Raw genomic sequence first — 14,437 nt, forward strand, 5'->3', positions numbered from 1 at the left:
TAATAATTTGGAATATACGTGGTTGGAATTATCCTATTAAACAAAAAAGACTTCAAATTATTAATCGATTCCAACCTGATATAATTTTAGCTCAGGAGATGCTTATCAAGGCAGGAGATCAAAATAGATTTTATCGCTGGTGGAATGGAAAACAACTCCATGCTACTTCTCAGAGCAAAACTAAGGGTATGTCTATCTTTATTAAATAAAATAGATTTACTCAAGAGGATATTGAGTCAGATTCTAATGGTAGATTTTTAATTGTTAAAGGAGTGATTTGTAATAGAAAGGTTGTTTTGGTTAATTTGTATGGTCCTAATTTAGATGATCCTGCTTTAAAAAAAAAAAAATTTGCTTTACTGCCAGATTTAAATGAGTATGTCTATCTATCTATCTAATGGGTGGGGATTTTAACTGTTGCTTAAATCCTATGATTGATAAAAGCTCAACTAATCAATGACTTCCAAATCATTTTGTATCAGTTATTAACTCTTTTTTGACCAATTTTGGGTTGATCGAATTATGGAGGCATTTACACCCTGATAACAGAGAATATTTTTTTTCCATGTTTATAAAATATATTCAAGGATTGATTATATTATAGTTGATCCCTGTCTTTTGCCTAATGTTAAAAACTGTGAATATGACGCTATTGCTATACCTGATCATGCACCTTTGAGTTTGTCCTTTGAATTTGACGATGACATTTTTGGCCATCCACCATGGCACATGTCTCAGACTTTATTACAAAGCTCTGACTTTATCAGTTTTATCGAAAGCCAGAGAAAAGAATTTTTTTACTTTTTAATGATATAGGAGGTATGTCCAAATTAATTATATTGGATACATTCAAAGCATTTTTATGTGGTCAGAATATTTATTATTCAACTAAACTTAAAAAACAGACTAAAGCAAAATTAGATAAAATTTCAAAACAAATTAAAGATTTAGATAATATCTATGTGACTTCCCCTAATATTGACATTTAAAAAAAGGGTGGAACTTCAATCATAATATAACCTATTATTAACTCATTCAATTGAAGGTTATCTACTTAAGCTAAAGACCCAATTTTATATGTTTGAAGATAAAAATAATAAACTACTTGCATTACTTGCAATTAAAATCAGCTGGAGCCAAGAGGCAAATTTTGAAAATTCGTAAAAAAGATGGTACCCTGGCTTGGGATTAAGAAGAAATTAATAAGATTTTTCAAGACTTTTATACTGAACTTTATAAATCTCAATGTCCAGTGGACTCTTTGAAATGAATGGGTTTTGTTTTTTTTTTATGAACGATTGCCTTTCCTAAAATTTCTGTTGAGGATCAAAAAACTCTGGATCCCTAAATTACTGAATCCAAAATTCATAAAGCTATTTTCTCAATGCAATCTGGTAAGGCCCCGAGACTTGCTGGTTAACCTGTAGAATTTTATAAAAAATTTGGAAAATTGCTTTCTCCATATATGTTGGAGATGTTTAAAGAATCTTTTGTGAAAAGTGATTTACCCTCTACTTTTTATTAAGCTTCTATTTCTTTAATTCTCAAAAAGGATAAAGATCCTTCTGATTGTGCCTCATACAGACCTATTTCATTATTGAATGTGATGTTAAGATTCACTAAAAGATAATGGCCAATCTGTTGGAGAGTATTTTGGGTAAAATCATTTTTAAAGATCAAACAAGCTTTATAAAGGATCATTATTCTTTCTCAAATGTTCGGAGATTATTTAACATTATATATTCACCTTCTTCTAAAACTCCACAATGCCTTACATCTTTGGATGCTGAAAAAGCATTTGATTGAATCGAAAGGAAATATTCATTTAATACTTTAGAAAAATTTGGTTTTGGTATTAATTTTAATAATTGGATTAAAATAATATATAAAGCTCCTATTGCTACTGTTGTCACTAATAACTGTAGGTCTCCTTTTCTCAGCTATCATGGGGGACAAGCCAAGGTTGTCCATTAAGTCCTTTGTTATGTAACTTAAGATTAGAGCCCCTTGCTATTGCTCTTTGTGAAGCCGAAAATATTCGTGGGATTTTTGTGAATGAGACCATGCACAAGATCTCTCTTTACACTGATGATTTATTGGTATATATATCCAAGCCTGAATAATCTAATCCTGCTTTGCTAAAATTATATGACAAATTTGGAGACCTTTCAGGATATAAAATAAATTTTAGTAAAAGTGAATTACTTCCTTTAAATGAATCTGTCTCTATATATGACAATATTTATTTTAAAGTTATGGATTATTTTAGATATTTATGTGTTATAATTACTAAAAAATATCAGGATCTTTATAAAGCCAATTTTCCTCCTTTAATGGACTTTTAAGATTTGCTTTTACAAGACTGTTTAATGTCTTTTTCACAGTTAATGGACAAATATGATATCTCTAATACACATTTTTCAGATATTTACAGGTTGGGAATTTTTTACGTGATTTTTTACCAATTTACCCCATGTCCTGCTCTTTAAATTTGGCTTATGCTATTTTTCAGTTTAAATCTTGTCAAAAACAATTAATAGCAATCCTTTATAAACAGTTAATGAATGCTCGCATGTCGCCTAATGATAGGGTTCAACGCACCTGGGAAGTACAACTTCAACATTCACTTTCAGATAATCAGTGGAGTAAAATTTATTATTTAGTCAATAATTCACCTATCTGAACATGCCATATCTAAATTCAGTTTAAGATAGTACACAGGGCCCATATGTCCAAAGATAAACTGGTGCATATTTTTTCTAATATAAGCCCTATTTGTGACAGATGTAATGCAGAAGTGGCTACTCTAACTCATATGTTTTGGTCATGTGTAAGTTTCAACAATTTTTGGAGGGATGTGTTTGGAATATTATCTAAAGTTATTGATGTGGATGTTCAACCTAATCCACTTACAGCAATTTTTGGGATTATTCCAGAAGAAGCAAGCAAAATGTCTGCTTCCGCCCGACAAAATTTTAATATTTATTTCAGAATATTCCTGTTTTTGTTTACTAAGAAGTTTTTTGATTGGATTGATTCTATTATTCTATCTTTTATTTGGGATGATAAAAGACCAAGAATTGGTAAATGTCATTTGCAAAAGTTGAAAAAGGATGGTGGTCTCACTTTGCCTAATCTATGAATGTATTATTGGGCTGTTAACACGGCGTATGTCCTTCTGGTTATATTAGGTTGATAGGAATGAACAGCCAATCTGGGTAGACCAGGAACTGAGAGCTGTGAAACAGTTTTATTTAACTTCGTTATTAGGAGTTACTCTACCTATACAATTAGCTAAAGTTGCTAATTTAAACCTATATCCTGTGGTTAAGCACTCTTTACAAATTTGGATCCAGTTCCGCAATTTTTTTAATCTTAAAAAAGTTAAACTTTGTAGTATAATTTATCATAATTACTTTTTTAAACCTTCTTGGAGTATTCCAATTTTTATTGCTTTGGAAAAGTAAAGGTATTAATTCTTTTTTGGATTTATTTAAAGAAGGCAGATTGATGTCTTTTGAACAATTTGTCGATAAGAATTCTCTCTTATATTCACATTTTTTACAATATATACAAGTTAGACATTTTTTTCAAAAATATTTAAGTAATTTTCCTTACATATTGGAGGCTGATTTGTTAGATATTATTATGAATATGAACCCCTTGTTGAAAGGTTCTTTTGGAAGAATTTATAATTTATTATTACAGAGGGATAAGCGTCGTTTACTTAAGATTAAACAGGATTGGGAGAAGAAACTCAATTTCCCTTTTATATGGGAGGATTGGACATGGATTCTGAAGCTGGTTAACTCTTCTTCGATCTGTGCTCGTCATTCACTGATTCAATTTAAAATTGTACATTATTACCATTTGATGAAGGAGAGACTTCCGAAAAAATTTCCCAATGTTGATAAGCATTGTGATAGATGTAAAAATGAGATAGCCACACTGACACATGTGTTCTGGTCATGTTCTATATTAAAACAGTTTTGAAAGTCAATCTTTTTGACAATTTCTAAAGCACTCAGAATCAATTTACAACCTAATAAATTGACTATGCTTTTTGGAATAATTCCTCAAAATATCCATGGCGTTTCTGTGTCTGACCAACATGTTTGTTACGTTGATAGCTAGGAGGGCCATCTTGTTGAAATGGAAGGATATATCAGCTCCTACTTTGTCACAATGGCTCTCAGGTGATGCTGTGTCTTGGAGAAAATTAGAAGTCGATCCTTTGTACCTTTATTTGATTTTGAGAAGAGATGGGGCTCATCTGCTCATTATTATCATTTCAGTTAACTGATAGATTTCCTCCACGATCTAAACGTAAATTTTTTTGATATATCTTTTCTTTCTTTTTGGCGGTTTGAAGTTTATTTTTAGAAGCTTTTTGTATGACGCATGGCTCTGGGGTTGTACCTCCAATGGGTTTCTTCTTTTTTTCCCCTCACTTTTCTTTTTTTTAGATAGATAGATACTTTATTCATCCCCATGGGGAAATTCAACCTTTTTTTCCAATGTCCCATACACTTGTTGTAGCAAAAACTAATTACATACAATACTTAACTCAGTAATAATATGATATGCATCTAAATCACTAACTCAAAAAGCATTAATAATAGCTTTAAAAAAAAGTTCTTAAGTCCTGGCAGTTGAATTGTAAAGCCTAATGGCATTGGGGAGTATTGACCTCTTCATCCTGTCTGAGGAGCAGTGCATCGATAGTAACCTGTCACTGAAACTGTTTCTCTGTCTCTGGATGGTGCTATGTAGAGGATGTTCAGAGTTATCCATAATTGATCGTAGCCTACTCAGCGCCCTTCGCTCAGCTACCAATGTTAAACTCTCCAGTACTTTGCCCACGACAGAGCCCGCCTTCCTTACCAACTTATTAAGACGTGAGGCGTCCCTCTTCTTAATGCTTCCTCCCCAACACGCCACCAGAAAGAAGAGGGCGCTCTCAACAATTGACCTATAGAACATCTTCAGCATCTCACTGCAGACATTGAATGACGCCAACCTTCTAAGGAAGTACAGTCGACTCTGTGCCTTCCTGCACAAGGCATCTGTGTTGGCAGTACAGTGAAAATTCACAAAATTTTCAATCCTCAAGATTATTTCCTCTTTTACGACGCATTGTAAGTGTTGTTACTTCGATGCACTTGTGCTATTTTTGAATAATAATAATAATAATAATAATAATAATAAGATATGAAAAGAATATTAAAGGTGAATATGTTCAGTGGGAAGGAGGATGCGAGCGGGCTATATCTGCGGATCAGAAATGGGAACAACAGCCTACCAAGGGACAGGTGGGGACAACAACCCGTTTAGAAATGGACAAGCAAGGATGCTTCCTACCGTGAGTACCACCCCTCAGGAAGAGCCCAGTGTAATATTGACAGTTGCTGCTATTCCAGTTCCGTTTATGATTGATATGGGGGCAACTACAACCACTCTCAATCGGGAAATAGTATCGGAAAAGGGATTGCAGTTATCAGACGCAACATTCACTCTGTCTGGGTTCGAAGGCACGAAACGTACGTATTCACATAACCAGCCACTGGAGGTGGAATTCCACGGGAACCCGTGTGAGGTTTCATTTACAGTCAGCACCCCGCAGTTGGGGGGTGTAATCCAGCATGGAGAGACTTGCTCTGTCTGTTGGAAGTTGAGATTCTCTGCACAGGCAATGGTGTCACCCTGTGACAGGTGAACAACCGACAGCTTCCCCAATTTCCGACCCCCCAGTGGTAGGCACTTAATCTGGACTCCACTGCGTTTGAACCCCTTCTGCCAGTGGTTGACCCCCATGTGACTCTGTGCTGTGACATTACGGGGTGCTCAGCTGAGGAAAATCAATATTATGCACCCCTCGAGGGACAGAAGTTCCCAGTCATGGTGATTGCAGAGGTTAAAGGAAAAGTGGGCAGTGCATTACTGGTGAATTTCCGGATTTCCTTTGGTGACAGACAGAACTGGTGGTTCCCCGTACCACTGTTAGTGTTTGCCCTGGGTTCAAGCCAAAGAGCCCAGGGTTCATTGCCTACACCTTGCTGAAACAAGCCTCCAGCACTGAGGGAGACTGGCAAGACTTGGCTGCGGTCCAACTCCGATACTGGAAGGAGTCTGAGGTGAAGGCGGGACATTTGGTGAGACACACTTTTAATATTGACCGATCCCAAGATGCTGTACCCCATCTCTGAGCAAATTCAGGCCATGAAGTCGGTCGCACCAACTGTCCCCCTGTCCGGATCACCGTGAAGGAAGGACAGACTCTCCCATCCATTCTGCAATATCCCCCTCTAGCCCGAAGCAATTTTATGAGGATGGAAGCTCTTTTGTGGATCCAGCAGGAAAACGATATTCTGGCTATGCGATAGTGACAGACAGTGAAATTGTTCAGCAAGCTTCTTTTGAAGCAGCTGTCTCTGCCCAGAAGGCTGAGCTGTTTGCTCTGACTCGTGCCTGTATCCCAGCAACAGACTAAAGCGCAAACGTTTACACAGACTCCCGTTATGCATTTGGAATTGTACATGACTAGGGGGCTCTCTGGGAACATGGGGATTCCTGACTTCCTCTGGCCACCCCATTAGTAATGTCACCTTTGTAAACAACTTACTCACCGCTCTACAGATACCTCGAGTTTTGGCTATTATGAAATGTGCAGCTCACACACGCATGTCCGACTGTGTCACTAAACACAATGCTCTAGCAGATCAGACAGTGAAAAGTGCGGCACAATCCTCAGTAGTTGTAGCCTCCTCGCGTTCCCGTCAAGCAACCCTCCATGACTAAAGCAGAACGGGTTTGCAGGACATGTGGGAGGTACGTAATTTTCAGGGGGACGCCTCTGAGGAGGAGCACAAACTGTGGTCCCAGATGGGGTCCCGAAAGACCCTGACCTAGGTTTTTGGATCACCCCAGCGGGACAGGTTTGTGTTCCCACACAGTTTTTACGAATATTGGTCGATTATATACATAATTGTACACACCTGGGAAAGGAGGGAATGGTTGGTAACCTGTACCCTGCACACCGGGTATGACTCCCTTGACAGGTGGATCCTTTTCTGTGTCTACAAGTTGATTTTATTGAATTGCCTAGAGTACATTGCTATAGATACTGCTTAGTTATTATAGATGTGTTTAGTAGATGGATTGAAGCTATTCCAACTACCATTAATACTGCTATGACTGTTGTGAAGGTATTGTTATGGGATATAATTCCCAGGTACGGCCTGCCAGAGATGCTGAGTTCAACAATGGCCCACACTTTATGGTGAAAGTAAACGAAGGGGTATGTAATGAACTAGCTATCCAGCAACAATTCCACTGTGTACACCACCCACGGGCCACTGGCAGAGTGGAAAGAGCCAATGGCACTCTGAAGAATAAACTGGCCAGACCAGCAGCGGAGACTGGACTCACTTGGTTGAAGGTCCTACCGTTAGCCCTATTCCACGAAGGTTACCCCATAGGGGAAAGCGGGGTTGTCACCAGTTTACAACATTTATGGATGGCCCATGAGAATATCCTGGGGACCAAGACCTTGTGCACCATTGCTCCCAGAAAGCCTACCAGCAAAATTAGATATTGGAAGAGATGGGGAAATAAATATGCCGACTAACCAAAATTTTCCAAGCATTACATTCATAGGTATGACAGGCTTACAAGGAAGAGAACTACCCCGCAGAGAGGAGTGACTATCCCACCATAGAACCTGGGAATTTATCCTGATCAGGAACTGGGATCGAGGGAAACTCAGACCTCGGTGGAGAGGACCAAATCAAGTGTTACTGACCACTCCGACGGCTGTGAAACTGAAGGGGCAATCTCGGTGGATACATCGAACAGACTACAAACGTGTTACTGAGTAGAAGGACTCTCTCGGACTAAAGGAAATTGTATTGGTTGATAGTGGAGAGTGATGAACCTCTCGGTTTCTTGCTGTGGACTGTCATTTTAAGAGATAGTGCCTCAGTGACGACAGCCGCCAGCTTTCTCGGCTCCTGTTTGAATCTTACACAGAGAGAGAGAGGGGGCTGGAACTATTTGACCATGCAGCGTGTTTACACTTGCTGGCAGCTTGTGTTCACATAGCTCAAAGTTTGTTTTGTTTAAGCAAGGACACACAGTCAGCCAGAGAGAAAGAAAGAAGATGGAAGGTTCGAAACAAAGGACATAGTGGCCAAAGGTCACTGTTTGGACTCTCCTATGCCCACAAGGTGGGTTGACTATTGATCCAGCCTATACCGAATGTGTGATTGTCACTTTGTTTGATCCATTGGAGTGGACCTGTTGGTTTGGGAGTATCCTGTGAGGACCACTTGTGCTAACCCTTACCTGGGTGTGGTAATTCACTTGAAGAGGATACCCCTGTGACCAATCACTGTTGGTGATGATTCGTATAATCCATATGGGGATTTTGTTGGAGTATCTCGTGGCTACCACTTTTGTTAACCCTTAGCCGGATTCGGGTGTGTTCTATGGTAACCACTTGTGAGAGTGGATATTCTGTGGAAATCACTGTCGGTAATACTTTGTGTGTTGGATCTGGATTGGGAGTACCTTGCGGAATCTACCTGTGTGTTAACCCTTGCTTGGGTGGTAGATCCTTCTGAAGACAGTACTCCTCTGATAAGCTGCTTCTGGTGATAATTTGTATGTGGATTTAGAACAACGACGGATAAGACCTACGGCGACTGTTATCCCGTTTTACCACCAAGGAATTTGTGGAATTCAACATAATTGCCTTCTCTCGACATTCACCTTGGATTACAAATCTCTCTCTCTCGTCATTTATTCCATGGCTGAACTGAACTTTCATGCTTCACCATCTCAAGACTTTGAGCTTGTTATTCCCTGAGCTCAGTGGTTTGGGAGTTATATTTACACATATGTGTACTCCTAACACCTTTAACTTTAGATTATTTTGCTTAAGTTGTTATACAAGTAGATACTAATAAAGACAGTGCTTTTAACATCAAAACCAGAGTCCAGGTCTTGTCTATTGCTGCTGGTTCATTTAAACCATTACGGGTGCGTAACAGTGGCGTTTGTGTTTATGTCTTTGAGAGGGCTCACCCCAGCATCCAGTTACGATCTTTCTGTCTCTGTCACACTTATGCCAAATGGGTAGAACTAGGGGCCTTGACAGACACAGTGTTTCGACAGATGTATCTCAGGCCCCCACCAAACGGAAATTCCTACGCTGGGAAACATGCATCGTAGCCATACTTGCAGGCGCCCAGCAACGGAGAGGAATAACTGAGACTGAGCGATCTTTGATGATCGCTTTTCTCTCCTATGGAGTAGCCAGGAATTCACGAGAGATAATCAGTTTGGCTACAAGCACTTGAGGAGCTGGCCACAATACTGCAGGGGCCCTGACAGAAACACAGGCCCAAGTAACAGAAATATCCACTGAAATGATTGCAATGCGGCAAACAGTCGTATAGAATCGTACGGCTTCAGATTTTATCCTAGCTGAGAAGGGGGAACCTGTGCTATTATTGACACAGAATGCTGCACCTATATCCCTGATGAGTCTAATAACATTACATCCCTCTCCGAGCACACTGCCTAGGAGATTGACAGCATCAAGAAAGTAGGGCAGGATTTACACGGGTTCACTGAAGGGTAAAAATGGTGATCTTCGAAGGCCTGTTTGGTAATATGTGGGGCATGATATTGCATTATGTCCTAATAGTTGTACATATCATTGTTATAGTTACTGTTGTATGCCATTTTTACCCACTGAGAAGTCAAAGCTGTACTCGGTTGCTTTCTCTGTAAAAAAATTACTGTTTTATTGCTCATGTAACGATCAAAAAGCAGGGAATGATGAAATATGGTTTAACACTTCGTTAAAAAATAGCAGCCTGTTTTTCTGAAAGAAACTGCTGATGATCAATAGATGTACTAAGCCATGCTGAGCCATATTTCTTCTTGAGGGTAGCTATCTAGGGTTTCAGGCTATCTAGGGTTTCAGGATGCTCATCGCCTTGTGTGTTCATGCGCAGAGATAGGGCAGCTTTAGTCTGTTCTGTGTGTGTAAGCCATTATGACTGTTTTGTAATTTGTCTTTAGAGGCTCCAGCCTGTCATGTAGTAAATAACTTTGGCTCCAGCATGTCTTGTGTGGGGAGTATCTGGACGGATATATCTGTGGTGAAGGGGAATTGTTAGTCAGTGGATTGGGCGGGAACAGTCATTGACTGTTCCTGTTTGAGTGTCTAACTGAGTAAGCCCCAGATACTTGGAATAAAGAGTTTGTACTTATACAGTCTATGAGAGGCTCTCTCCGGATTCGACTTCCACAAAATGGGAGTGGTTTTAAAGGGCTGGGCTGCTGGAAGCACATTACCAGACCTGGAGTGATTGCAACTGGGTCTGACAGAGGCATAACTGGTTCTTCAGGGCACATTCAGTCTCACTCCAACTATTTCCTACCTTCCTTTGTACAGGTATGTAATGTCTAAAGGACCAGTGTTTGAGTAAATGAGACTCACCAAACTTTCTCCTGACTTAATCACTGGAATCTCCGATTCAGATGGGTTCTCTCCAGTTGATGCTCTCAGTCCTCGGGCTGGTTCACTTGTTGCTGTTCCCTCATCTTCAGTTGTGGTTTTTCTTCCAATAAATCTCCCACTGCAGGTCTAACGTTAACATGAAAGATAATGAAGCACATTAACAATAAAAAGCAGAACCAAACATTTCTGCTTAATGTTAGTAAGAACAAAACTCACTGAAATTTAAACATTGAAGGCAGATATAATGATCTCAGTGAACAATCTTTTATTGTCCCTCACATGACACAAAAGAATATGGGATAAAAAGGAGCCATCATTCAGTCATAGTAAGACATAAGGAACAGAATTAGGTGATTTGATCCATCTGATCTGCTCCACCATTTAAACATGGCTGGTTTTTATTCCAACACCATATTCCTGCCTTCCTCCTGTAACCCTGAAGCTACTCAGCAGTCATGAATATATTAATCTCTGTCATAAATATACCCAAATCGCAGCCTCAACCAACCTCTGTGGCAACAAATTCCACACTTCGGACACCTAATGCAAAAAAAAATCTCAACTGAATTTTAACGGGAAGCATCTTTATTCTGAGACCGTGCTGTCAGATCACAGGCTCTCTGTCTAATGGAAACATCCTCTCCATGTCCACTGTATCCAGGCTTTTCAGCATTCGGTAGGTTTACTTAACCATACATCCCCCCACCACCCCCACCGTCCCTCTGAACTCCATTGAGCACAGGCCCAGACCCATCAAATGCTCCTCACACATAAAGCCGATCACTCCTGAGATTATTCATGTGTACCTCGTTAGCAAAAACTGTACTGAAAATATTTCCAGCAATAACAGACAAGCTGGTTCCAGGATAATTGACAGGGAAAAGTTGTGCTTTCTTTACTGTTCTACTATCACAGATCGAATCATTTCAATTTCCAGGTTAAATGTAATAAAAAGAAGGTGGAATTACCAGAACTGCTCAGCAGGTAAGGAACAGCTGCGGGGAGGGGAACAAACTTTACAATTCAGGTTATTGACGTTTCGTCAGAATGACTTCAAACATTTAGTTTTTAGTGCAACTTGAGATTCTGCCTGATTTCCACCGAGTGACAGACTGGTGACAGTGAGGGGTGGGGGAATTTCCAAACACAGTTTGAACACCAGACTCACGGGTCTATTCCTTCTGTTGTAAACACGAAAAAGCCGGTCCGGAGACGTCAGAACACACCACAGCTACTGAATTAATGATACATACTACTGTATAAAAGATTCAAAAATGACAAAGTTAGAAGAAACAACAAGAACTTTGCCAGATATACTTTGACCCTCACCAGATTTTTATCAACACACCATAGAAAGTTTCCCATCCGGACACTTCACGCTTTGCATGGTAACTGCTCTGCCCGTGACTGTGAGGAACTGCACAGTCCTTTGGATCCAGATCAGCACATCCCAGTCCTCGGTAAAGTAGACAGTGAAATCAAAGATCCCCACAACCTGGGACGTTCTCCTTTCTCACCCAACCCAGCCCGGGAGAAGACACAACAGCCAGAAAGCTCCAGAACAAATGCGAGGAGCCTCTGGTAGCGAGGCGAGTTCGGGGAGGTTAACGGGACTCAGCGGCCAAAATCACACCACGTGATCTTGCGTCACAAAGCGGAGGGCGGGGCGAAACTGCGGCACACAGCCTCACGTGACCTGTCGGCGGGACTTCCATTTCAATTCTGTGGAAACAGACAGCCTGGGCTCCTGGTTTGGATCGTTCAATGCAGATTAAGTGAAGGGGACACATTTCTGACGAGCCCAGATAACTGGAAAATAAATGAGTAACTGGCCCTCAGTTCGGGGCTCACGGCCAACATCGGATCTTCCCGCTCGGGATCGGTCTCAATACTCACCGATAGGAAAGTGATATCTTCGGTCAGCAGACAGGGATGCTGACCGTGGAGACGAAAAGCCTTCCCCGTTCACACAGCCGACCCACTTCAGCAATGAGCAGAGAGGAAAACACCGTACACCCGGAGAAGCTGGGCATGCGCGAAGCGATCGTTTCAGTGTCCGGAGGGCGGGGCCTCGGAAACAGATGCACAGATGCTGCCCATCTACGGTTAAATGGGAGGGGCAAAGGAATCACGTGACGGCTTTGGTCTCCCACCCCCCAGACTGAGAACCAGCTATCCACTACTCTGTGGACAGAAGTAGATAGATAGATAGATAGATACTTTATTCATCCCCATGGGGAAATTCAACTTTTTTTCCAATGTCCCATACACTTGTTGTAGCAAAACTAATTACATACAATACTTAACTCAGTAAAAAAAATATGATATGCATCTAAATCACTATCTCAAAAAGCATTAATAATAGCTTTTAAAGAGTTCTTAAGTCCTGGCGGTTGAATTGTAAAGCCTAATGGCATTGGGGAGTATTGACCTCTTCATCCTGTCTGAGGAGCATTGCATCGATAGTAACCTGTCGCTGAAACTGCTTCTCTGCCTCTGGATGGTGCTATGTAGAGGATGTTCAGAGTTTTCCATAATTGACCGTAAACTTGCCGCTCACATATCCTCTCACCTTAAATGTATTAGTCATTTCAACCCCCAGGAAAAATATATCGTCTGTCCACTCTATCTATTCCTCTCGTTATCTTACAAACGTCCATCCAGTCTCACCCCAGCCTGCGCCGCTCTGGAGAAAACAACACAAGTTTGTCCAGCCTCTCGTTATAGCTCATGCCCTCTAATCCAGGCAGTGTCCTGGTAAACCTCTTCTGCGCCCTCTCCGATATCCTGATATCCTTCCGAGGATGGGGGCGACCAGAACAGTATGAAACACTCCAGATGTGGTCTAACTAGTTTTATAAAATTGTTGTTACGAAGTGTGACGTTTTAGAAACGAACCAGCAGCAATAGAGTTCACACTGGAGTCTGGTTTTGATGTTAAAGCCATTCTCTTTAGTAGTATCGACTTATAATATAGTAACAACGAAATAAAGGAAAGTTACCAGTGTTAAGTGTAAATATGTGTAAATATAATTCCCAGACTGTCGAATGTGAGGGAACAAAGCTCAGAGTCTTGAGATGGTAAAGTAGGAAAGTTCAGTAATCCACGGAATAAATGATGGGAAAGAGATATTTGTAATCCAGGGTGAAACGTAGAGAAAAGGCCGTTACTTCAAAATAACCGTCGACGAAGTTCTTATCCGTTGAATCCGTCCACATACGAGTTCTCAGCGAAAGTGACCTGTCACAGGAATACCGTCTTCCAGGGGTTACCCCACAACATACCCAGGCAAGGGCTAACACAAGATATTCCACAATCCACTCCTATGGATTATACGAAGTGACAGCCACACACATTCGTTGTGGTTCCGTGTCCCGATGATCAACCCACTCTTGTGGGCATAGGAGAGTTCCAAGCCTCAGCTGTGACTAACTGAAGCTATCAGCTTTTCCAGTCTCTCTCTCTCTCTTTAGATTGGCCGACTGCCTGTCTGCAGATCGCTCTCTCTCTCTCTCTTATGGTTCAGTCCACTGTCAGCGCTGTCAGCCTGTGACTTACGTCATAGCCCCGCCTCCTCACGCCGGCGCTCTTAAAGGAACAGTCACAGTACGACCGCAGGCTCGTAACAGCTGCAACACAACTTCCCGACTTTTGAACTCAATGCTTCAACTAATAAAGACAACCGTGCCATTTGCAATTGCACCCGATCAATCTGTGCAGTCTCTTTCAGGGAGCGATGAACTTGGAGTCTAAGATCCCTCTGATCATCAACACTGTTCAGGGTTTTGCATTTAACAGTGTACTGTCTCGTGCATTCGACCTACCGAGTTGCCAAGATAATCATCACTAATCAAATCTCACTGAGATTTCTCAGGGCCTGTTGAATTTATTGCCAAGTGCACAAG

At 40.8% G+C, this 14,437-nt stretch overlaps 1 protein-coding gene and 1 long non-coding RNA gene across 2 annotated transcripts in view; one reads left to right on the forward strand and one right to left on the reverse strand.

The window, feature by feature from the left end:
• LOC140721284 (uncharacterized) overlaps positions 1–12,592 on the reverse strand; it is a 29,146-nt gene extending 16,554 nt beyond the window's left edge. Inside the window, exons 1-2 of the long non-coding RNA XR_012097357.1 lie at positions 12,428–12,592; positions 10,511–10,657 (exon numbers count right to left, since the gene is read on the reverse strand). This is a non-coding gene — a long non-coding RNA (uncharacterized lncRNA). The remainder of the gene's footprint in view (positions 1–10,510; positions 10,658–12,427) is intronic.
• The window catches only part of LOC140721276 (uncharacterized), a 133,707-nt gene that overhangs the window by 61,504 nt on the left and 57,766 nt on the right, over positions 1–14,437 (forward strand). The gene's annotated exons all lie outside the window — the stretch shown is intronic.

The sequence above is a fragment of the Hemitrygon akajei genome, unplaced genomic scaffold (assembly GCF_048418815.1).
Source record: "Hemitrygon akajei unplaced genomic scaffold, sHemAka1.3 Scf000053, whole genome shotgun sequence".
NCBI lineage: Eukaryota > Metazoa > Chordata > Chondrichthyes > Myliobatiformes > Dasyatidae > Hemitrygon > Hemitrygon akajei.